Source organism: Schistocerca nitens, chromosome 6 (genome assembly GCF_023898315.1).
Source record: "Schistocerca nitens isolate TAMUIC-IGC-003100 chromosome 6, iqSchNite1.1, whole genome shotgun sequence".
Lineage (NCBI taxonomy): Eukaryota > Metazoa > Arthropoda > Insecta > Orthoptera > Acrididae > Schistocerca > Schistocerca nitens.
In genome coordinates this window covers 64,826,287-64,853,637 of record NC_064619.1, presented here as the reverse complement: position 1 = coordinate 64,853,637, position 27,351 = coordinate 64,826,287, and positions in this window count along the sequence as shown.

Genomic DNA, 27,351 nt, shown 5'->3' with positions numbered 1-27,351 from the left:
CTTTGTCAACATGGTGCACGTTGGCAGCAGCACGAAAGTTGTCGTTGTTCTTGCGCAGTATTTGAATCTCTCGTATGCCTGCAGGTGTTCATGGACAGCGTGAGTAAACTGATAAAACACAAGCGCAGTTCTGTAGAGGGGAAATAATAAATAAAGCTCCGTCTTTAGGCCACAAGTGGCCCTTCCGGGACCGTCCGGCCGCCGTGTCATCTTCCGAGGAGGATGCGGATAAGGAGGGGCGTGTGGTCAGCACACCGCACTCCCGACCGTTAGGACGGTATTCTTTGACCGAAGCCGCTACTAATCGGTCGAGTAGCTCCTCAATTGGCATCACGAGGCTGAGTGCACCCCGAAAAATGGCAACAGCACATGGCGGCAGGATGGTGACCCATCCTAGCGCCGGCCACGCCCGACAGCGCTTAACTTCGGTGATCTCACGGGAACCGGTGTAGCCACTGCGGCAAGGCCGTTGCCGTAGAGGGGAAATAGTCCTCTAATTATGGGCTGCAGTTACGGTCGGGTTAGTACTTCGGGCTTTACAAACGGAGGAGATAAATTTTCTTTTACGAGAGAAAAAGAATGAGCTGCAGTGAAACTCTAGCGCACGCCCTAAGACAATAAAAACGACAGACAGCGAAGGAATTATCCCATTGGTACGGAAATCGGTAGATTTAATACACATGTACACACAATAAAATTATCATAATTCAAGAAAAAATTGATTCTTTCGTCAAGAGAAAGAGCTACACTAACGGAGCAAGTCAGCAATGCGTTGGTCACCTCTGGCCCTTCTGCAAGCAGTTGTTAGACTTGGCGTTGAAGGACACACCTACTGGATGTCTTCTTGAGGGATATCGTGCCAAATTCTGTCCAAATGTCGCGTCAGAATTCCGAGTTATTGGCGGGCTCTGACCATAATGTTCCAAACGCTCTGTTGGGGAGAAATCCGACGACTTTTCTGCCCAAGATAAGGAAGTGACGCAGCAGAGACTAGCGCGGTGCGGGGGCTGGCGTTACCCTGATGAAATATGAATCCAGGCTGGCTTGTCATGAAGGGCCACAACGTGGGGCGTAGAATATCGTTGACGTACCACTGTGCTGTTAGGGTGCCGCAGATGACAGCCAAAGGGATCGTTCTATGAAAAGAAAGGACACCCCAGACCATTCCTCCTGGTTGTGGAGCCGTATGGCGGGCGACAGTCGGGTTGGTACCCCACCTCTCTCTGGGGCGTCTCCGCTGGCCTTGACAGCTCAGTTCGAAGCGGACAGCGGTCGAATACCAACCTGACCATCTGTCGCGTGGTTCATCTGAAAACGTCACCTGTCGCCACTCAGCGGACGTCGGGTTGTGGTATGGTGTGCAAATTCCAGCCTTCGTCGCCGATTAACAGCAGTCAGGGTGGGTGTATGAACCAAGTGCCTCTTGTGGAGGATCATACGCAGCAGCGTTTACCGAGCAATCGCCGAGGACACACGGACACACTGTTGGTAGGCCTTTGGTTGTTCTGGGTGGTCCGTTGCTCTATAGTCTATTCGCCTGTACACAACTCTGCACCCATCGTTTACCCCTGTCTGCTATGCCCTGCGGTGGACCATTGTTACCTCGGCGCCGGTTTTGGATAGGACTATTTTGCCATGCACCCGGTCGACATGCGAACAGTTCAGGAACTTATAAAAAAATACTGTCCGAAAAGGCCTTGAAGACCTAACGGTACCTACCAGCCTCTGTGTGATCCTTAGCCCTTAGACGCCACCGGATGGGGATTATAAGAGGCATGTGGTCAGCACGCCACTCTCCCAGCCGTTGTCGTCTGTTTTCATGACCGTAGGCGCTACTTCTCAATCAAGTAGCTCTTCAACAGCCCTCACAAGGGCTGAGTGCACCCCGCTTGCCAACAGCACTTGGCAGACCCAGACGGCGACCCATTCAAGTTGAAACGTCCCCTTAGAAAAATTATATTTGACTGTGCTGGTAAACTTCTACGTTATTTGATACAGAGACGGCTGAGTAAAACTGAACGTACTCAGACATTACTGTCTTTACTTATTCTGATCAACACTGAACTGACACACAACATTTTTAGCGCAACGCAGTCTCACTTTCAATAATCCCTACAAAAGAATGGCCCTGACTAACAATAACCTATACCTTTCATGAATCGCTTACCTCACAAAAATCTTCGTTACTCGAACTACTGCAATACAGCGAGCGCCAATACTGCCAACAAAATAAAAGATTCAAAATACTGAAGGCACTAACTACTGATAAGCATAGTTAGCAAATGAAAAATTTTGATAGAGAATAAACAATGTACTTACCCTAATAATGTTAAAAAGTCATCATATATATATCTATCAATTAATGACATCCATCTTTATAAATTTCCTTTATCTGGCAGACACACATCCAGATCGTCCGCTTATACACTCCTGGAAATGGAAAAAAGAACACATTGACACCGGTGTGTCAGACCCACCATACTTGCTCCGGACACTGCGAGAGGGCTGTACAAGCAATGATCACACGCACGGCACAGCGGACACACCAGGAACCGCGGTGTTGGTCGTCGAATGGCGCTAGCTGCGCAGCATTTGTGCACCGCCGCCGTCAGTGTCAGCCAGTTTGCCGTGGCATACGGAGCTCCATCGCAGTCTTTAACACTGGTAGCATGCCGCGACAGCGTGGACGTGAACCGTATGTGCAGTTGACGGACTTTGAGCGAGGGCGTATAGTGGGCATGCGGGAGGCCGGGTGGACGTACCGCCGAATTGCTCAACACGTGGGGCGTGAGGTCTCCACAGTACATCGATGTTGTCGCCAGTGGTCGGCGGAAGGTGCACGTGCCCGTCGACCTGGGACCGGACCGCAGCGACGCACGGATGCACGCCAAGACCGTAGGATCCTACGCAGTGCCGTAGGGGACGGCACCGCCACTTCCCAGCAAATTAGGGACACTGTTGCTCCTGGGGTATCGGCGAGGACCATTCACAACCGTCTCCATGAAGCTGGGCTACGGTCCCGCACACCGTTAGGCCGTCTTCCGCTCACGCCCCAACATCGTGCAGCCCGCCTCCAGTGGTGTCGCGACAGGCGTGAATGGAGGGACGAATGGAGACGTGTCGTCTTCAGCGATGAGAGTCGCTTCTGCCTTGGTGCCAATGATGGTCGTATGCGTGTTTGGCGCCGTGCAGGTGAGCGCCACAATCAGGACTGCATACGACCGAGGCACACAGGGCCAACACCCGGCATCATGGTGTGGGGAGCGATCTCCTACACTGGCCGTACACCACTGGTGATCGTCGAGGGGACACTGAATAGTGCACGGTACATCCAAACCGTCATCGAACCCATCGTTCTACCATTCCTAGACCGGCAAGGGAACTTGCTGTTCCAACAGGAAAATGCACGTCCGCATGTATCCCGTGCCACCCAACGTGCTCTAGAAGGTGTAAGTCAACTACCCTGGCCAGCAAGATCTCCGGATCTGCCCCCCATTGAGCATGTTTGGGACAGGATGAAGCGTCGTCTCACGCGGTCTGCACGTCCAGCACGAACGCTGGTCCAACTGAGGCGCCAGGTGGAAATGGCATGGCAAGCCGTTCCACAGGACTACATCCAGCATCTCTACGATCGTCTCCATGGGAGAATAGCAGCCTGCATTGCTGCGAAAGGTGGATATACACTGTACTAGTGCCGACATTGTGCATGCTCTGTTGCCTGTGTCTATGTGCCTGTGGTTCTGTCAGTGTGATCATGTGATGTATCTGACCCCAGGAATGTGTCAATAAAGTTTCCCCTTCCTGGGACAATGAATTCACGGTGTTCTTATTTCAATTTCCAGGAGTGTAGTAACCTCTCAAAGCTCTGGCATCTCTCTCTCCACATCCACCACTGCTGGCGGCTCACCTCCAACAGCCCAACGCTACGCGCTGTTCACATCCAACTGCCCAACACTACAGAAGCGAATATTCCAACAATGAGTCCACCCAGCCACAGACTGCATACAGCACAGTCAGTGATTTTCATACAGAGTGCTACGTGGCGTTACCAACATAAAAACCTAAATAGCCTACTTACAAAGTGCTAGCCAAGCCCGACAAAGCCTAACTTCGGTGATCAGACGGGAACCGGTGTTACCACTGCAGGAATCCGTTATAGAAATGATTCCACCCTTGGCCTAAAAGCCTATGATCATGCCTTTTCGCACGTCAGATAAACGCTCCATTTTCGCATTACAATGACTGCAGAGTCTTCCGCATGCCCCCCAACCTTACCCCTGATACTCTTTGTACGCCCTCCACTGCAAGTGCTGCAACCTGCCCTCTGTAGTTGATACAGTTTCGTTGTCTTTCACAGCAACTTGAACTGATAAAAACTGTTTGGTATTCAACTGAGTTGGTTTCTCGAAACAGTGGGACATTTCAGTGAACGTCACCTGCCTTTGCCAGATGACAGGAGTGAATCTCATCGAAAGGTCCGCCATTTCAACAAGTTCTGTCGTCTGGAAACCCAAGAGCCTTACAACACTTATACTTTATCTTCATTCTTCTGCTACTACTTAAAACAGTATATAGACTATAAAGTATGTGAATAAGATGATTTAGAGCTTGAAAGGTTCTCAGGCGTCATGTCGGATGGTTGTGTTGAAGCTGCACAGTATTAATATAAGACAACTGAAGAGGAAAAAGTGTTCCCTCGTAAGAATATTGTGCAGTCTCAACAGTACCATCCAACACAATGCCCAAGAACAGTTTAACCAGTTATTGTTGAGGGAAAGCCTCGAACAGCACAAGTTTACTGGGATTATATAACAACAGAGGAAATTTAAAAGCGTCTTACATAAGTGATTGCAGGGGGAGTGTATGACGCTGCTGGCCATTGAATTACAACCCCTGTTGGCCTGGCTAGAAGTGTACTGCATGCATGTGTGGTATCAGCTATCGCTACCACCCCATAGCATATCAGAGTTGGTGAGAGTAGCAAGTTTCTGTCTGATGTCGACAGTGGTCGCGCGGATTCTGGTGGACCACGATGGGTGTCCACTGAGCTACACCTCCACAGCTCTGTACTACGAGCGCCCTCTGCTATCGCAACATGTGGTCTCATGTGGCAGCCACTCAGCCCACTTGCACTTGGAGCCCCTACACTATGACGCCTTCGTTCACGCTTCATCCTCAGTTACACTCACATAGCTGGACTCTGTTTCTTGCTCCATTACTTGTACTGAGTCTTCGTTCACTTGGAGAGATACACATTAAGTAAATATTCTGTTTACTGTGTTAATTTGTGGGCTAATCATTTCTGCTCCTGTCCAGCTTTCCTACAATCATGGCTGCCGCACTGCTCTGTAGCCCACCTATCATTATCACTGTGTATCTGACAACGACGGGGGATAGGCCCCTCTTACTGGCGGCTGTACCATGTACTAATGTGTGTCCCTCTGCAATCGTTGAGATGGTCTTAGTCTGCTACTCTGCCTCTATATGTGGGTGCACGACCTCTGCCCTGTGTTTCAGCTGGTGTTCCCAGGTGGGCTCTGGGCATAGGCTGAGACATGGCTGGGAGCTCTTCATCAGCCTCAGTTTCGGCTACCGACTCCTCATTGCCATCGGCATCCAGCCCTCCTGTCTGTCGTTCACTCATCTACACTACACGAAGACAGTAAAGATGTTTTTGGGGGAGAGGTAGGAGGGATAGGGTATCACGTATCAACACCACCCCACGGCATATCTAGGTAGGTGACAGAATGACAAGTTCCCACCTGACGCCAGTAGCGACCGCGCGGGATCTGGCGGACCCAGTGGTGCGCGTCTGCTGAGCCACACCTCCAGCAACTGTGTACTATGAGTGCCTTGTTCTGCTACAATCTAGGATGGTTAGCGATAGCTGCTCAGTTAACTTGTGCCTGGAGTAACTACGCTATAAACCTTCATTCGTGCATGATGCTTGTTGACACTGAGATATTTGGATGCTCTTTCTTGCTCAATTACTTCTTGGTTCACTTGGAGGAACGTAAGTTAAATAATAATCTATAATTCACTCGCTAATCATTTATGCTCCCGTCCAGCTTTCCTACAATGATGCTTGCTACACCACTCTGTAGCTAAATGGTTCAAATGACTCTAACCACTATGGGGCTTAACAACTGGTGTCATCAGTGGCCTAGACTTAGAACTGCTTAAACCGAACTAACCTAAGGACATCACACACATCCATGCCTAAGGCAGGATTCGAACCTGTTACAGTAGCAGCAGAGCGGTTCCCGACTGAAGCGCCTAGAACCGCTCGGCCACAGCGGCCGGCCACTCTGTAGCCAACCTCGCCTTGCTGTTCTATATGAAGTCGTCCACAACAGCATTTCAGTCCAACCAAACAAGGCAGGTAGGAACAAGTCCACATCCCGTCTCTGAACATGGATAAATTACACAATGGGTTTCTCTTGAAGAAATCGTATGTGGGCATTATTTGTTTGTGATAAGACTATGCTACGACTTTTATAAGACACAGCAAAATGCACAAGCACGTGTTGTAATTCGATAAGATCGTGTCCAATCGTGAATTTAGTTTACTGGTCAATGACATTGCTGCTAGTGTTTCTGGGATGCGACGACTGTTATCCGAATCCGAAATCGATGGTTTCATGAGACGTGAGGGCTTATTCACTATAAAACAGGATCTCAACTCACACGACTAGTGCCTGAGAGGAGATACATCATTTGGCTGTGTGGGATCTTAAACAATGTCACAACCCATCAACCAGGAAATGGCTTGGTTGCAGCAAGGCAAATATCCACGAGAATAGTGCATCGTGTGTTAGGCGAGGCGCCATAGACTGTCAGCAAAGGTATGTCTGTTACCCTTCCCTTGATGAGGCAGTAGAGGCCAGCACGCTAGTTATACCTCATCTGACAACAATGGACACAAGATTGGCACCACATTACCTTTTCATGAGTTCTGATTCCGCGTTTAGCATCACGATGCATGTATCCACGAGGAGAGAGTCCAGCGAGAATGAATTTAGTCACACTATATTTGATACCATCATATAAAGCAAACACCTGCCCTGCATCTAAGGAGTGCTGTTTTATATGTGACACAATCACCTCTGGTTTACGTAACCAGTAATCTGCAGCCTTTACATTTTCAACGTGCTAAGGCTGGTGGCTGTGCCCAATTGTCGAGGTGTCAGTGACATTACCTTTCAACAATATAGCACAAGACTGCATGTTGCCAATGTGATCCTGCTGACGAAACCAGGCGTGAAGTTGAAGCAGCATGGAGTACAGTATCCGCTTCTTTCATCCAATATCATTTCAAATGGATATCCTACCAACTTACAGTTGTTACTGTTGCCACAGGTGGCAGCACGTATACTGAATTGCGCACCCTGTATACCACCCAAACGACCTAAAAATTTAACCATATTTGCTTTCCACTATACTGTATCTCCACAATGAGGAAACTTTCGTTATTTCGTATCCCTTCTGGTGTTACGATTTGACAGACTGGAAGTGAAATTCTTTTATAGAGGGTGACAATCATTGAACTACATGAAAAAAAAAACGAAAATTAGTTACAAGCTATGGCGTGCACATACTTCATTCTACAACTAAACGTCACTACAGATATTCAGCTTCAGATTAGACATGTTTGATATGTCTGCCATCATTAGCGATGATGTGGCACAGACGAATAGCGAAATTCTGCATGACACGCTGAAGTGTCGGGATATCGATGCTGTCGATGACCTCCTGAATCGCTGCTTTCAGGTCAGCAGTGGTTTTGGGGTTATTGCTGTACACATTGTCTCTAATACAGCACCACAAAAAGGAGTCGCATGTGTTAAGATCCGGAGAACATGGCGGCCAGTCGAGAACGATGCCAGTGGCCTCTGGGTACTCCAGACCAAGAGTGCAGTCCCCAAAGTGCTCCTCCAGGACAACAAACACTCTTCTGCTTCAATGGCATCGAGCTCAGCCTTGCGTAAACCACATAGTGTAGAAATCAGAGTCACTTTGGATAATGGGGATGAAATCATCTCCCAAAACTTTCATGTACCTTTCAGTAGTCAACGCGCCATCCAGGAATATCGCACCGAGTATTCCGTGATTGGACATTGCATACCACACAGTCACCTGTTGACAATGAAGTGACTTTTCGATCACGAAATGCGGATTCTCAGTCTCCCAAATGCGCCAATTTTGCTTATTGACGAATCCATCCAAATAAAAGTGGGCTTCGTCGCTAAACCAAATCGAATAAACCATACTGATTCCCATCATGCCCCGCGGCCAACCGTGCGGTCTGAACGTCATAATGCAAACCGTTGAGAAGTTATGACGATTTTATTTCATATGGTTCAATAATTATCACCCTGTGTCAATGTTACACAAAGGGAAAAATGAGTGAAGAAAAATATTTGCTTAACAGTCATGCACAGCGTTGGTATACTTACAGAATGACATCGCAGAAACCACCTGAAGCTGCTGTCTTGTATTTATTTGCAGGTAAGCAGTTTCTGTCAAGCGACAGTCTCCAAGTCACCTGCACGCTAACAACAATGGGTAACCAATAATGTGTCAAAGAAATTATGGCGAACCATTGTGTATAGCCGTTACACATGGATACCATTTTCTTGGGCTAAAGGAAAGCTCTTAGGAGTCAAGTACATAATTATTAACATATGCAGAGTCGAAATGAAATAATTAAAGTAGCAACGTGTGAAAGAACATTAAAACCATAGTACACATGTAAGGACGTTACATATTTAAAGAGATAAGTGTCACTGATAATTTCAACTATAGTTGACGTGGGGGTTGACGTGGGGCTATGATTACGAGATGGCTGATGTAGGAGGGTTCGACAGCAGGCCTGTGAAAGCCCAGAGAAGCGGCAGTCAAAATTAATGTTTCGTTAGCACTGTTACATTAACACTGCTTCCAAGCAGGGAGGCGACCACACTCCCACTCCATGGAAAGACAGCGGTGGCTGGTAGGGTGACATCTAGCGACCTACAAACTGACTGCAGCACATGCCTGCCAAGACGGGATGTTGCCGGCTCATGGGCACAAACACCAGGACCCGATGTCAGTGGTGCAGGAAGCCAAACAGGAATCTCCTAGCAGAAGCCAGTTCTGTGATGAGTGATTGCACCCAGGCAGCCACTGTGTGGAGTGTGGAGGTACACCTACGGTGGTGATGAAAGGCAGCTGCTGCGTGTGGGCTGCAACTCACTGCCCCAGGGCAAGAGTCTGGACACTGCTGGTGTGAGCCAGGAAGGCCCACTGCGCTGTGGCACTCATTCAAGAGGGCGGACGTAGTGCTGGACGCTGGTACTGTGGCAGAGACCTGAACATGTAACTGCACTGGCAGCTACATGTTTGTCGTCTGACATCGTTGAAAGGCTGGGCTATGAATGAAACAGGTAAAAAATTGGCAGCTGTTTATGTAAGGCAGCATCAAATTTGTTGTGACAACGTGCTACTTTTAATCACATACTTGGCAACATCACTGAAAACCATTGCAAGAAGCGTGCATTACAGGTCTGTTGGCAGGTTTCATAGAATAAACCTGGCCCCTCAAAAAAATAATACTGTAACCAAAATGGCAACATCCTGCACTCATCAGCTTCCAGTGGCTGCTGTGGTGCTCCTCCGCATAGTCTCAGTGAATTACCCCTAAAATGATAGTAGCATACACAGCTCCCCTCCATATGAAAGACACCATTTGATGGACCTCATCTTCATAGGACATATAACATGTGCAGCACAAGATTCTGCTATAAGTACGTCCAGCGGCTCAAACCCCAAAGTTTGAAGACAACATTTAACTTACAACAAACGTTATTTGATACATTTTTTCTTATGATATTAAGATGCGTATTACTGCCCCATTCAACACCACACCAGCTCCCCCGGGACACACATTTACACTTATGAAGACATGTTAGACACGTGTCCTTGTCAGTTCTCTTTTCATACGTTCATGGCACGTTCCATGGCCTCTTATCTTGCTAATCCCAGAAAATACATATCTCTTCAACATTCACACTGCAGTATTCCACTTTCTCTCACTTTCATGCTATAGGGATCCAAAGTACAGGAATCAGTTCTACTGGCAGATCAGTTTGCCAGGCAGATCTCCGACTCAAATAGATGAAGGCTATGCACAGCAAAGTTAGAGCCCTTATGGTACTAGGCATTAGGATGCACAAGGTCATGGTTACTCGTAGTTGTCCTTCCAAATATTGCTTAATGTGCTTCATTAACTGCCCTGCTGAAATTCACCCCTCTTGTAAAGCTGTTAATTGGTTCAGGAAATGGATCAGGTCTGATTTCAATGTGTTATTCAATAAAGTTAAATTCTGTATGAGGAGTATGTCTAGTGGTTCATCCGATCACTAAACCTGAGACTGCATCACGTTCAACTGGGTCTTTACAGCAACTGTGGCAGTTACATGGAAGGTTGACTCCATTATGTCACATGTTGACCCATTTAATCAACAACTCACTCCCTCTCAGCGCTAATCGCTTTGCTTCTATGGGCGTCTCCTGTACCTAGCAAATCGCCGCCGCAGCCACCACCACTACCACCATGTTGTCATACATGGAATAAGTCCAGCGTATTTCCACTTGCTGTTTCTGCAATATTCCTGGATAATTACATATAACACAAGAAGTTACTGCTGACAGTTCCTTGGCATTATAGCATATGATGCCTCTTGAACAGGCCCATCCATCTACTCCTACTCCTTCTCTGTGGCTTCTTTCTCAGGCTCCAACCTCATCTTTCCCAGGAGCTACTTCAGGGAACCTCTCAACAGCCACAGGCGTCCAATATGCAGTATTGTTGACCTCATCGGCAATTATAGTCCATCGCTTACTGGTGACATAATTTCAACCACTTGATGGGGTCCTTGGTACCTCATGACGAATATCTTAGTTTTACTCTTCGGTGTGTAAAGGCTGGATAACATCACCCACTCACCCACTCTGTAATGTGGTAAGCTCCACGAGCATGTCACAACTTCCTACTGTCTCTCCAGTGCCTCCATGTTTTATTTCTACACCAACTTCCATATTCCTCCCACTGATCTCACGAATTCAAGGCCGATCTACATTCCTACTCCTACTTCTTTTTGCCTTAATAATATCTAATGGCGATGGAACTTCTCTGCCATATACTAGCTCGTATGGAGACGACCGTATATGTATGTCGACGCTTGTTTATAATGGTTTGAGTTGTATTAGCTTAACACTCTCATGATAATACAATGCACCCTTTCTGTTCTACCATTTGACTATGGAGGAAGTGGACTAGGTCTCACTTTCTTCACTTGTAAAATGCTGATCCACATCTCCCTTCCTCCCCTTCCCCAAGCATCTGTCACCCTTTGGTGTTGCTCTGCATCCTCCACGACACAGCAATATGTGATCATACATTTCCCTCCCTTAGGATTTATTCTCTCAACTTGACTGGCATCACCATTTCGGCCTTGCAGTCACTGTCAGCGTTCTGCGCTGCATGTCATTCAGCAAGGTCATGAGCCAGTACTTGTATTATTTCTCTCTTCATGCTTAGAACATCTACATTTCCATGTTTCTTTCCTGGTTTGTGGATCTCTTCATAGAAAGAATCACTGAGTCTTAATTCCCATTTCTTAAATCAAACGGACTTATCTGCTACCCTAATAGCCATTTCAATGCAGCATGGTAGTCAGCACTTTATATTTCTTCCTGCAAATGTAACACTGAAAACATTAACTGCATCATATAAGACCAACCAACTCTTTGTCCATGGTCGAAGAGTTTCTCCCCGGTTTATTAAACTTTCTGGATGTGAAAGCTACAGGATGCTCTTAACCACTGATCTGTTGACTTTTGGACACATCCCAATATTTTGTTAGATGCACTGCATGACAATATGAATTTCTTTTGAAAATCTAGAAACACTGAAACTAGACTTGAGATTTACACTCTTTTCAGCTATTCGAATGCCCCCTGACACTCAGTCCACATGAATTTTGCACATTTCTTAAACAGCTGCGTGAAAGGATGTGCGCCGCGCGGTATTAGCCGAGCGGTCTAGGGCGCTGCAGTCACGGACTGTGCGACTGGTCCCGGCGGAGGCTCGAGTCCTCCCTCGGGCATGGGTGCGTGTGTTTGTCCTTAGGATAATTTAGGTTAAGTAGTGTGTAAGCTCCGGGCTGATGACCTTCGCAGTTAAGTCCCATAAGATTTCACAGACATTTGAACATGTTTTTGAAAGGATGTGCTATATCACCGAACCCCCTCACGGATTTCCGATAATAGTTTGAGAGTCCCAAGAACGGTTACAGTTCCTTACTCGAGTTCTGAACTGGAAAATCTCATACTACCTGCGCCAGTCTCCGATTTGCTTTCACACAATCTTTGCTGATCACATGCCCTAAATAACCTGCTCACTCCAACGCAAAATAACACTTACCTGTGCTTAACTTCTGATGTGCAGTTGGAACCTCTTAAACAATTCTATCAATAGGTGCCTGTATTCATCCATGCCTTTTGAGAAAACGGTTGTAAGTCTATCAAGTAGGTAGACTAGACTCTGGCGAGACTTCAACCCGTTCAACACTCTGATTAACAATCACTGAAACGTTGCAAGAGTATTCTTTAGTCTCAATAGCATCTTGAAATACTGATAATCGGCCGAGGGTAACGAGGAATAGGTCTTCGGACGGTATTCGGGAACTAGCTCTAACTGAAGGCTTCCACTTAAGTAATCCAGACTTAGCGGCTGCTCAGATGACAACCATTGTGCACCAATCTCCTCTTCTGAAATGTCCAAATGCGTTATTAGTGTCCACAACTTCACTTCTTTGGCTGCTGAATGATCGAGATTCACAGATACTACCTTCCCGCCATATTTCTCCCATGCACGTACAATATCGTTTTAACAAAACACTTTCTGAATCCAACACATCGTTCCCTTCCAGAGGCGCTATTATAAACATCATATCGACAAGTAAATCTAGTTTCATACTTACCCGAAGTGACTCTCCAATAGCACCTGACACAAAATCCTTAGTCTATTTGTACTCACTTTAATGGGATTGCTCAACATGATAGCTGCATCTTGTTTGAGACGTATACTGGCGTAGAAAAGTTGTGGAATGATTTCAAAGAGATAGTATCGACAGGAATTGAGAGATATATACCACATAAATTAATAAGTGAGGGTACTGATCCCAAATGGTACACAAAACGGGCAGATTTGCTGTTGCAGAAGCAGCGAAAAATGCATGCCAAATTTAAAAGAACGCAAAATCCCCAAGACTGGCAAAGTTTTGACGAAGTCCGAAATATAGTGCGTACTTTAATGCAAGATGCATTCAGTAATTTCCACAACGAAACTCTGTCTCGAAATCTGGCACAAAACGCGAAGAGATTGTGGTCATACATAAAGCACACCAGTGGCAAGACGCAATCAATACCTTCACTGCGCGATAGCAACGGTGAAATCTCTGATGACAGTGCCACTAAAGCAGAGTTATTAAACACGATTTCCCGAAACTCCTTCACCAAAGAAGACGATGTAAATATTCCTGAATTCCAATCAAGAACAACTGCCAAGTTAAGAAACATAGAAATAGATATCCTCGGTCTCGCAAACCAACATAAATCACTCAATAAAAGCAAGGATTCCGGTCCAGATTGTGTACCAGTCAGGTTCCCCTCAGAGTATGCTGATACAATAACTCCATATTTACCAATTATATACAAGCGCTCGCTCACACAAAGATTTATACCTAAAGACTGGAAAATTGCTCTAGTCACACCACTAACCAAAAAGGGAAGTAGGAGTAATACGTTGAATTACAGGCTAATATCACTAATTTCGATTTGCAGTAGGGTATTGGAACATATACTATTTTCGAACATTATGAAGTACCGCGAAGAAAACCATTTATTGACACGTAATCAGCGCGGATTCAGAAAATATTGTTCTTGTGAAACACAAGTAACTCTATACTCACGAAATAATTACTGCTATCGACAGAGGAAGTTAAATTGATTTCATATTTTCAGATTTCTACAGAAGGCTTTCGACATCGTTACACACAACCGTCTTCTAAACAAACTTCGTTCCTATGGAATATCGCCTCAGTTGTGCGACTGTATTCGCGATTTCCTGTCAGCAAGGTCACAGTTCTTTGTAATAGACGGAAAGTTATCGAGTAAAACAGAAATAATATCCGGTGTTCCCGGGGGAAGTGTTATAGGCCCTCTATTGTTCCTGATCTATGTTGACGACATAGGAGAAAATCTCAGTAGCTGTCTTAGATTGTTTGATGTTGATGATGCTGTCATTTAACACCTTGTAAAGTCATCAGATGACCAAAACAAATTGCTAAATTATTTAGACAAGATATCTGTATGGTGCGAAAACGGCAATTGACCCTGAATAAATAATAGTGTGAAGTTATTCACATGAGTACTAAAAGAAATCCGCTAAATTTTGATTTCGCAATAAGTCACACAAATCACATAGACAATGTTGTGGGTAGAGCTAACCAAAGACTGCGATTCATTGGGAGAACACTTAGAAGGTGCAACAGGGCTAGTAAAGAGACTGCTTACAGCACGCTTCTGGAGTATTGCTGTGCATTGTGGGATCCGCATCAGATGGGTCTGACGGATGACATCGAAAAAGTGCAAAGAAGGGCATCTCGTTTTGTATTATCGCGAAGAATGGGAGATAGTGCCACAGACATGATACGTGTACTGGAGTGGCAATCATTAAAACAAAGGCGTTTTTCGTTGTGATGGGATCTTCTTATGAAATTTATATCACCAGCTTTCTCCTCCGATTGCGAAAACATTCTGTTGGCACAACCACCTTCATAGGGAGAAATGATCATCACGATAAAGTATGAGAAATCAGGGCTCGCACAGAAAAATTTAAGTGCTCGTTTTTCCCGCGCTCCGTTCGAGAGTTCATTGAACCCTCTGCCAGGCAATTCATTGTGAATATCAGAGTAATCACGTAGATGTAGATGTAGCATATGTACTCGTTGCATCCAAGTCTAACGGGAACGCCTTTTGTTGGACTTCAATACCCTCTTGTCATTTAACGGCAGCTTTCTTCCCCCTGTGTACCCCTATTGCCGTTACCATAATTCTGTTACTGATACGTGTTATCTGTGCCCCCAGGTTGGCATCACTACGTCTGCACATATCATGTATGCCCATAACCTCACACTTGTGGAGATAACCCATACCTATCACGCCACATGTCGACATAGCAGTTTCGTCACATTCCATTGCCAACCTAACTGATTGATAATTATGATTAAGAGCACCTTTGTGCACCTTTCTTGATGTATCCATTGGTAAGCCACTTACGAAAGTGTAGAGTGCTCTTTTCTAGCTTCCTTCAGCAAAATTTTAATACTGCATCGTTCTGCCGAAACTCATATATATGTACATTTACGTTCGTTATTCTATAGGCAAAATCCTCTGTGGATTTCTATGTGTGTTTGTAATAGCACTAAATCACTCTCGAAAGAACCTGTCTCTCTTGCTTCTTGTACCTCGGCTAAAGCTCCTGCTTTAACATCTCAAACATATCAGCATTTCTCAATCCATGTACATCTCACAAGAGTTTTCGGCTCTCCTACGAGACATAACATTGCCATCTGCAACAACTGACTATCGAACCAACGCAAACATCTGCTGGCATCGCTGCTCTTCCACAAACATCACACCTTCACACAACATTCCAGGAAAGGGAAAGATTAGGGTAGTGGCAGCTGGATCAACCTCATTATCTGGTTATTGGAGCAATGCAATTTTCTCGTCGATGTGGTGTCACATATCGTAAGCACCTGATGGCGTATCAAGGTTGGCAACGGTATGACAAGTTTCCGTCTGACGCCGATAGCAGTCGCTAGCGATGTGGTGGACCCAATGGCGCGCATCCGCTGAGCCGCTCTTGCAGCGGCTGCATACCACAAGACCCCTCTACCACCACGATATACACTACTGGCCATTAAAATTGCTACACCACGAAGATGACGTGCTACAGATGCGAAATTTAACGAATAGGAAGAAGATGCTATGATATGCAAATGATTATCTTTTCAGAGCGTTCACACAAGGTTGGCGCCGGTGGCGACACCTACAACGTGCTGACATGAGGAAAGTTTCCAATCGATTACTCATAGACAAGCAGGAGTTGACCGGCGTTGCCTGGTGAAACGTTGTTGTGATGCCTCGTGTAAGGAGGAGAAATGCGTACCATCACGTTTCCGACATTGATAAATTTCGGATTGTAGCCTATCGCGATTGCGGTTTATCGTATAGCTACATTGCTGTTCGCGTTGGTCGAGATCCAATGGCTGTTAGCAGAATATGGAATCGGTGTACGAGAGGGTAATACGGAAAGCCGTGCTGGATCCCAACGGCCTCGTATCACTAGCAGTCGAGATGACAGGCATCTTATCAGCATGGCTGTAACGGATCGTGCAGCCACGTCTCCATTCATAAGTCAACAGATGGGGACGTTTGCAAGACAATAACCATCTGCACGAACAGTTCGACGACGTTTGCAGCAGCATGGACTATCAGCTCGGAGACCATGGCTGCGGTTACCCTTGACGCCGCATCACAGACAGGGGCGCCTGCGATGGTGTACTCAACGACGAACCTGGGTGCACGAATGGCAAAACGTCATTTTCTCGGATGAATCCAGGTTCTGTTTACAGCATCATGATGGTCGCATCCGTGTTTGGCGACATCGCGGTGAACACACATTGGAAGCGTGTATTCGTCATCGCCATACTGGCGTATCACCCGGCGTGATGTTAGGGGGTGCCATTGGTTACACGTCTCGGTCACCTCTTGTTCGCATTGACAGCACTTTGAACAGTGGACGTCACATTTCAGATGTGTTACGATCCGTGGCTCTATCCTTCAATCGATCCCTGCGAAATCCTACATTTCAGCAGGATAATGCACGACCGCATGTTGCAGGTCCTGAACGGGCCTTCCTGGATATAGAAAATGTTCGACTGCTGCCCTGGCCAGCACATTCTCCATATCTCTCATCAATTGGAAACATCTGGTCAATGGTGGCCGAGCAACTGACTCGTCACAATACGACAGTCACTACTCTTGACGAAATGTGGTATCGTGTTGAAGCTGCATGGGCAGCTGTGTCTGTACACGCCATCCAAGCCCTGTTTGACTCAATATCCAGGCGTATCAAGGCCGTTATTACGGCCAGAGGTGGTTGTTCTGGGTACAGATTTCTCAGGAACTATGCACCCAAATTGCCTGAAAATGTAATCACATGTCAGTTGTAGTATAATATATTTGTACAATGAATACCCGTTTATCATCTGCATTTGATCTTGGTGTAGCAATTTTCATGGCCAGTAGTGTAGGATGGCCAACGAGAGTCGCTCAGCCCGCTTGCCACGTGACACTACGCGCACGCCGTTTAGTCGCGACTCCACCACCATCATTCGTGCTTTTGTACGGAGAACTTCGTCCTTCTGAAGACTGAAATAGCTGCACTCTGTTTCTTGCTGCACTGTTTGTAATGAGTATCCATTAGCTTGGGTGATGATGATGATGATGATGATGATGATGATGATGATGATGATGATGATGGTTGGCTTGTGGGGCGCTCAAATGCATGGTCATCAGCGCCTGTCTAAGTTCCAATTTTTTTCGCAGTCCAAATTTTTTTACAGTGTCCAATGTAGGTACTGTGACAAATGTTGAGGGTGATGATGGAATGATGAGGACAACACAAACACCTAGCCCCGGCAGAGGATATCCCCAACCCGGCCGGTAATCGAACCCGGGACCTAGCCACTAGACCACAAGCTGCGGACGTTCGCTTGGAGAAATACAAGTAAAGTACATTTTTGCGCGGCTCCAAACGTCGGAGGTTCGAGTCCTCCCTCGGCCATGAGTGTGTGTGTTGTCCTTAGCGTAATTTAGTTTAAGCTAGATTAAGTAGTCTGTAAGCCTAAAAACCGATGACCTCAGCAGTTTAGTCCCATAGGAATTACCACAAAAATTTAAGTAAATTTTCTGTTTGCTGTGTTAACTTGTTTGCTAATCCTTTCTGTTTCTGTCCAGGTTTCCTTGGATGACATTTGCCGCACCACAACTTACCGTTGTGTACGAAGTCACATACAACATTCTGTAACGCCAATTTTCCCACATAACTCTGTGTTATCTGTCGACATCTGCGTTATCTTTTCTGTCAACAAACACACTGCCTCTCGTCGCAAAACGTCTGCACCTTCGTCTCTGCCGTTGAATCACCTATACCGTTCAATCACAGTGTACACAATATGTAACAATTCACAACCTGCGAAAATGAACCCAAAAATAGAAATTTGTGACTTGATTTCTCCTGGGATGTAAAATGTTCAGATAACTTGCGGGAATGCTGCCGGGTGATGTCGTCGACATCCGCCAATATTTTGACAGGTGACCAGCCAATCATTTTCCCTTTAAAATGACGGGCTGATTGTGAGTCGCAGTATTGGAGGATGACGACGACATCGCCCTGACACATTTCCGCAAATTGTCTGGAAATGACAGATTCCTTATTATTGACTCCCTACATAGGCTCGAAACATAACATTCATAGTGTCACGTGAAACAAGCTACAGATACTGACTCAGCACACGATGCACAATGCCCAAGAAAATTACACTATCAACATTTAACAGCCTCGAAATAATGATTCTTCCGTATAAAACCTTCTCGGATTTCTTGCTGCGTCAATTCAGGGTCCGAGAAAGTTTAATACAAGAGTGCCATCGCGAAAGACTTCGTTCTCACTACTTCTTCCTATATCCCAGAAACATTATGCCGTTCTTTCGACTGAACGCAACCGTTGCAAAGTGATATGAAATGGAACGAGCTTGTGAGAACTGTGGTGGGGAAGGCATTGGCCTTCGGCTTCGGTAAAGGAGACTGCACAGAGGATGCTGGTGTGACCCATTCTTGAGTAATGCCAGAGTGTTTGGGAACTGTACCAGATTCAAGAAAGACATGGAAGTAATTCAGAGTTGGGTTGCTAGATTTGTTACCAGTAGGTTCCAACAACACGTAAGTGTTACGGAGATCATTCAGGAACGCAAATGGGAATCCTTGGAGGGAAGACGACGTTATTTTCGAGAAACACCATTGAGAAAATTTAGAGACCGGCATTTGAAGCTGACTGCAGAACGATTCTAGCATATACGAGGGCAGTTCAATAAGTAATACAACACATTTTTTTTCTGAAACAGGGGTTGTTTTATTCAGCATTCAAATACACCAGGCTATTCCCCAATCTTTTAGCTACACAACACTATTTTTCAACGTAATCTCCATTCAATGCTACGGCCTTACGCCACCTTGAAATGAGGGCCTGTGTGCCTGCACGGTACCATTCCACTGGTCGATGTCGGAGCCAACGTCGTACTGCATCAATAACTTCTTCATCATCCGCGTAGTGCCTCCCACGGATTGCGTCCTTCATTGGGCCAAACATATGGAAATCCGACGGTGCGAGATCGGGGCTGTAGGGTGCATGAGGAAGAACAGTCCACTGAAGTTTTGTGAGCTCCTCTTGGGTGCGAAGACTTGTGTGGGGTCTTGCATTGTCATGAAGAAGGAGAAGTTCGTTCAGATTTTTGTGCCTACGAACACGCTGAAGTCGTTTCTTCAATTTCTGAAGAGTAGCAAAATACACTTCAGAGTTGATCGTTTGACCATGGGGAAGGACATCGAACAGAATAACCCCTTCAGCGTCCCAGAAGACTGTAACCATGACTTTACCGGCTGAGGGTATGGCTTTAAACTTTTTCTTGGTAGGGGAGTGGGTGTGGCGCCACTCCACTGATTGTCGTTTTGTTTCAGGTTCGAAGTGATGAACCCATGTTTCATCGCCTGTAACAATCTTTGACAAGAAATTGTCACCCTCAGCCACATGACGAGCAAGCAATTGCGCACTGATGGTTCTCCTTTGCTCTTTATGGTGTTCGGTTAGACAACGAGGGACCCAGCGGGAACAAACCTTTGAATATCCCAACTGGTGAACAATTGTGACAGCACTACCAACAGAGATGTCAAGTTGAGCACTGAGTTATTTGATGGTGATCTGTCGATCATCTCGAACGAGTGTGTTCGCACGCTCCGCCATTGCAGGAGTCACAGCTGTGCACGGCCGGCCCGCACGCGGGAGATCAGACAGTCTTGCTTGACCTTGCGGCGATGATGACACACGCTTTGCCCAACGACTCACCGTGCTTTTGTCCACTGCCAGATCACCGTAGACATTCTGCAAGCGCCTATGGATATCTGAGATGCCCTGGTTTTCCGCCAAAAGAAACTCGATTTCTGCCCGTTGTTTGCAACGCACATCCGTTACAGACGCCATTTTAACAGCTCCGTACAGCGCTGCCACCTGTCGGAAGTCAATGAAACTATACGAGACGAAGCGGGAATGTTTGAAAATATTCCACAAGAAATTTCCGGTTTTTTCAACCAAAATTGGCCGAGAAAAAAAATGTGTTGCATTACTTATTGAACTGCCCTCGTACATTGCACTAGCATATGTGAGGCCTATACAGAGCGACAGTGGCATCGCATGAATAATACGTAATGCCTAAGGTTGGAACACAATAAACAGCTTAGCTGATATTGTACTGAACACATTAACACATTGCATGTGGAATAAAAGCGCCAGAACCCACATGTAAGAAGGCATAGACAAACACAAACAACACGACAAACCACATGCGAGGAACAAACAAGACCACAGATTCCGACACCGAGGAAGCAACCAGCACGCAAAGTAAATGTGACTCAGACGGGATCAACACGTAAGGGACTCAAACAAACAACAAACGACACTGCATGACATAACACAGCCACAAACAACACAAGAAGCAGAAACAATGAGAAAACATACAAAACAACGATACAAGCAGTGACATCACACATTGTACCAAGACTCTAGTGATAAGGCAAATGTCGCAAGGGACAGGTCTTAAAAAACTTTCATTCCGGGGCTCCTCCTCCCCGACGCCACATTGCATTTTGTTTATAGTATATTGTAAACAAGCAGTAATGTATTATTGGCCTTATTATGTGTAGACAGTAGTATATTCTCTTCTCTATGTAAAACAAATATCAGTATATTTTATATGTGAAATATATTTTCTGAAAACTAAAAATGTAGTGTATTAAGTTATTTAAGGAATACTATAGTCAAGTAGCAATGAACTTCATTCTGTTTATAATAGTAAATTTATAATCATTAGTTCATTCCCCATGGAAAGTTAAAATTCAAGTTTTCCTTTTTTTTTATCAGTTGCTGACCCTCATGAATCGAAACATGACTGCGTCGCGTCGTTTCATATCAATTAGAAGTGGTTGTAGTAACGGATTTTGCCAGGAATCTGATAATTTATATAAGAAATTTTCACAAATGGTAAATACGAATTGCTTATAAGTAATTTCATAAAAAAACATTTTAATTTTAAATCGACTTTGCCAGAATGTAGTAGTATCGAAGAAAGACATTGTGGTTAAAGCAAGTGTTTCCCATGGAACTGGAATTCCAGCTCTTATTTTGGAAGCTGCTTCTATTGAATCATTTACAATTTCGTTAATCATCGGGACATTTTCACTTCTATCAAAAATATAGCATTCTGGCAGTCTATATGAATTTAGCATGAAATTGAATTTTGAATATCTGAATTCCAGTAAAATATCTTCTCGTATGGTTTGTGGTACTTCTAATTCATACACATCTAAAGCATTTGTAAGTCTTCCACAAACAGCAATTCGTGCAAGTTTGTACAAACTGTCCATTATACAGAAATGTACTTACTGTTTCTGGCAGCTCGTCACAGACAATAGACGTTTTCGACGTGTAGTCAGAGGACATACTGTGAAGACAACAATTTTATGCCCCTTATATACTAGATTGGTTGCTAAGCAATTTCAGTTATCAATACTTACATGTCTGTCACTCCAAAAAGACAACTTCTACACGCGCCAACCTTTTGCTGGCGTGGGTGCTTGCTCAGATAATTGTCCTAAAAGGACAAATTATCTCGGCGGGACAGTGACGCCGCCATCGCGACCTTGGGACCCGGGGGGCCCCCTTTTTTTTATCAGTTGCTGAACCTCATGAATCGAAACATGACTGCGTCGCGTCGTTTCATGATTCGAGGGTCAGCAACTGATAAAAAAAAAGGGGCCCAAGGTCGCGATGGCGGCGTCACTGTCCCGCCGAGATAATTTGTCCTTTTAGGACAATTATCTGAGCAAGCACCCACGCCAGCAAAAGGTTGGCACGTGTAAAAGTTTTCTTTTTGGAGTGACAGACATGTAAGTATTGATAACTGAAATTGCTTAGCAACCAATCTAGTATATAAGGGGCATAAAATTGTTGTCTTCACAGTATGTCCTCTGACTACACGTCGAAAACGTCTATTGTCTGTGACGAGCTGCCAGAAACAGTAAGTACATTTCTGTATAATGGAGAAGTTTGTACAAACTTGCACGAATTGCTGTTTGTGGAAGACTTACAACCAGTATATAATCTGTATAACACCTGGTGTTTTTGTGTCTAAAGTATTACACAGAATATACCACAACTATCACCAATCAGACAAACAACTACTGAATATCGTGTAGTGTCCTGACATGCAACGCTCCAAGTAATGTATCAATATACATGAACATAAGAAGCATACTTAAACACACACCATTTCAGATGAGAATAGTTCAAGGTTCTGCCGAGACCTTCTCACTTGAAATAGGTAGAAGTAGGCTATTATCAATCAACAAGTTACACAGACTATATTACACATTCGAATCTAGCATATCACCTCCGTCTAAATATTGCAACTTATTTTCACCACTGCCGGACGGGGTGGCTGAGCAGTTCTAGGCGCTACCGTCTGGACCACTATGGTCGCAGGTTCGAATCCTGCCTCGGGAATGGATGTGTGTGATGTCCTTAGGTTAGTTAGATTTAAGTAGTTCTAAGTTCTATGGGACTGATGACCTCAGAAGCTAAGTCCCATAATGCTCAGAGCCATTTGACCCATTTTCACCACTCCATTGTGTTACACTCTTTTTCGGGCATTTAAGTTATATAAATTGTAGTCTCCTCAATTAGTTAGAAACAAATTATATAGAACCAATTCAACAACTCTAAAGCATTAAATTCTCTCTAACTTCAGAGAAATTTTTACATATTATGTTCCTTATATTAACAACTGCACACCAGGAAGACTGTATCAAATAAGAAGTATTTGCTAACACATTTGCAGCATCGGACCCGCGTTACATTTTAAGGCTATGGGTTACTCTGTACTGTTAATGAAATAAATAATGCGTTAAACATAAGGACCACACAGATAAGATATGAGAAATTAGAGCTCATACAGACACACGTAGATAGTCGCTTTCTCCTTCCTCCCTCTGTTTGTGAATGGAACTGGAAAGGATATGACTGTCAGTGGTACAAGGTATCCTCTGCCACAAACTGTATGGTGGCTTGCGGAGTATGTATGTAGATGTAAACAAAGTAAGCTGTAAGGTATAGTGACACTCTCTCTTAGACCACCATGTTCATCAGTTCACCAAAACAACCAGTAGTTATCTCCCCCATCCCACTGTGTTGTCACTGCTGCATAGACGACGCACCATCTGTTGCTAACTAGAGACGACGTGTCCACTTCTGGCGCCAATTAAAGTCGATCGCAAGGTGGAGGGGTAGCTAGGTGGCAGGAAGGCAGTGGTGGAAGCTGGTGGTGGTGAAGACGCAGAAAGAAGTGCCAAGATTAGGGTCTTGATTTGCACTGTTACATTAGCATTGCTTTGCTGTGGGGAAGTGACGACACCACCACTTCATGGAAAGAGGGCAGTTAGTTAGCAGGATGTCAGCCAGCCTAGCCGGCTGCAAGGTGTGCTTACGCAGCTTGGGTGATGCCTACCGACAGTGCCTGGCAAGCCACACTCACCAAGTGTCAGCAGTGCATGATTAGAGGCAGTAATTTTGCATCAGAGACCAGTTCTACAAAGAGTGGCTGAACTGACATGGCCGCTGTCTGCAGTGCAGAGGTGTTGGTGGAGATGGAAGGCGGCTGCTGTGAATGGACTGCAACCTGCTGCCCCTGGACAGGGGTCTGGCTGTGACTGTGGCTGTCTGGCTGTGAGGCAGAAAAGCCCACTGCATTGTGGTATTTTGTCAGGTGGACTCAATGCCAGAATCAGGTACTGCGACAGAGACCTGAACTGGTGGCTGCTGCTAGCGGTTACATGTGGACCCCTGTCTGGCATAGCAACTGTGCCCTAGTGGAACTGCTGGACAGCAAATGAAGCTGCCACAACAATGACAATTATTTATAAAAGGCAGCATCGCATCGATTATGTCAATGTGTCTTTCTGGTCACATACTGGGTGCCACCATTGTAACCTGCTGTTTTCCTCTTGCCTGAACTGCAAGAATGCATTATTACCGGTATGCTGCCTGAGTGGGCCTGGCCTGACTCACAGTATGTTAACTCATTGGTTGCTATAACAGATATGACAATCCTATGTGCTCACCAGTTAGGAACGGCTGCTGCAGTAGCTCTCCACACATTGTCATGACTTTCAGCTGGAATGGTTGTAGTACTAGTGGTGTCACCGCCAGACACCACACTTGCTAGGTGGTAGCCTTTAAATCGGCCGCGGTCCGTTAGTATACGTCGGACCCGCGTGTCGCCACTATCAGAGATTGCAGACCGAGCGCCGCCACACGGCAGGTCTAGATAGATTTTCTAGCACTCGCCCAGTTGTACAACCGACTTTGCTAGCGATGGTTCACTGACAAAATACGGTCTCATTTGCCGAGACGATAGTTAGCATAGCCCTCAGCTACGTCATTTGCTATGACCTAGCAAGGCGCCATTATCAGTTGTTATTGATCTTGTAATTCATGTACCGTCAGACTGACGTTCACCATTAATGGATTAAAGTTAAGTATTCCACCAGCTACGTCCGTTTTTTCTAAAGTCTAATTTCCATGTCCTGTTCCAGACCTCACGCCAGCCTGCGTGAGCTAAAACGCGTGCCTTTCGGCTTCCTCTAGTATTCCTGGATCGGCTCTCCTGCCAATCCACAACATTTGGCGACGAGGCCAAACCGCGTTCTTATCGATATTGCCCTGATTTACTTGTGTAATGGCTTCGCCACAATCTCCAGATGTACTGTCCGAATTTTGTTGCTTACAGAATCAGCAGACGCAAGCCTTACTGGATGCCCTTGGACAGCTCGTCCAGGGTCAACGTGCAATGCAACACGATGCGGCAGCCGCCGCTCCACCGCTACCGCAGCCACAACACGCTGTTGCACCAACTTTTCGACCTTTTGATGCTGCATTGGAAAGCTGGACGGAGTGGTCACGCCAATTTGGATTCCATCTCGCCGCCTACAGAATTCAAGGTAACGAGCGACAGCCTTTTTTGTTGTCCACCATAGAGGTGACCACGTACCGTGTGATAGTCAAATTATTTCCCCGACGCGACGTAGCAACTCTGTCCTACGACGAAATTTTGTCTGCATTAGATGCATATTTCAAAGAATCAGTCAATGGAGTTGCCAAACGGTATACCTTCTTTCGTACAAAACGTACGGCAAGTCAAACTAGTCGGGAGTGGATTGCCACCTTGCAAGGCCTTACTAGGGATTGTGCTTTTGAGTATCAATGTGGACTCCCTTATTCAGATACTATGGTACGTGATGCAATTGCACAGAACGTTTCTGATGTTCGTATACGGGAACAGATTTTGAAACTAGTCAATCCCTCCCTTCAACAAGTGATATACATACTGGATCGGCAGGACAGACTTGACTTTGCTCAGGAATCATTTGAAACTTCACCAGCCGTGTGTCACGTTAACCGGCCCGCCGGGCGAGCCGCACGTAACAGTAAACAGTTCTCGCACCCGGCCGTGCAGATGCTGCCTGGCTCTCAGCCACATGTGCCGCGCAGGCAAGCAAATGCAGAGCTATTATCATGCCCGGGGTGTGCTACTAGACATTCGCGTGACAATTGCCCGTCACGCCAAGCTATTTGCTTTTTCTGTAATAAATAAGGCCATGTTCAGAGTGTTTGCCAGAAAAATCTCAGATCAGAAACTCACAACCATTCCAGGCCCTTAGCTTCGCGCCGAATTCGAACCAAGGATACTCAGGCTCGTGAAACTTCGCCCATGGAAATTCATGTAGTTCATTCCACTCTGCCCAGTGCCACTCTCTCTAACAGTGACTGTGTTCGTCCCACAAATAGTGTGCGTCGACATCGCCGGAAATCCCGTCAAGTCGCAAGTGATTCTGTACCAGTGTCAGTTCATGTTGCACGAGATAGTCGCTCTTGTTGTGAGCAGGACAATAAACTTTTTGTAGATTTGCACATTAACGGCAATGTGATACCATTCCAGCTCGATACCGGAGCTGCAGTTTCACTGATCAATCACGACACGTACAAACAGCTGGGCACACCTCCATTGCGTGCCGCAAATGTTAAGTTAAGTAGTTATTCCAGTCAAGAAATCCCTGTGTTAGGACAGTGCAGCCGTCTTGCAACATCGTTGTTGTTGTTGTGGTCTTCAGTCCTAAGACTAGTTTGATGCAGCTCTCCATGCTACTCTGTCCTGTGCAAGCTTCTTCATCTCCCAGTACCTACTGCAACCTACATCCTTCTGAATCAGCATAGTGTATTCATCTCTTGGTCTCCCTCTACGATTTTTACCCTCCACGCTGCCCTCCAATGCTAAATTTGTGATCCCTTGATGCCTCAAAACATGTCCTACCAACCGATCCCTCCTTCTAGTCAAGTTGTGCCACAAACTTCTCTTCTCCCCAATCATATTCAATACCTCCTCATTAGTTACGTGATCTACCCACCTTATCTTCAGCATTCTTCTGTAGCACCACATTTCGAAAGCTTCTATTCCCTTATGTCCACACTAGTTATCGTCCATGTTTCACTTCCGTACGTGGCTACACTCCATACAAATACTTTCAGAAACGACTTCCTGACACTTAAATCTATACTTGATGTTAACAAATTTCTCTTCTTCAGAAACGATTTCCTTGCCATTGCCAGTCTACATTTTATATCCTCTCTACTTCGACCATCATCAGTTATTTTACTCCCTAAATAGCAAAACCCATTTACTACTTTAAGCGTCTCATTTCCTAATCTAATTCCCTCAGCATCACCCGATTTAATTTGACTACATTCCATTATCCTCGTTTTGCTTTTGTTGATGTTCATCTTTTATCCTCCTT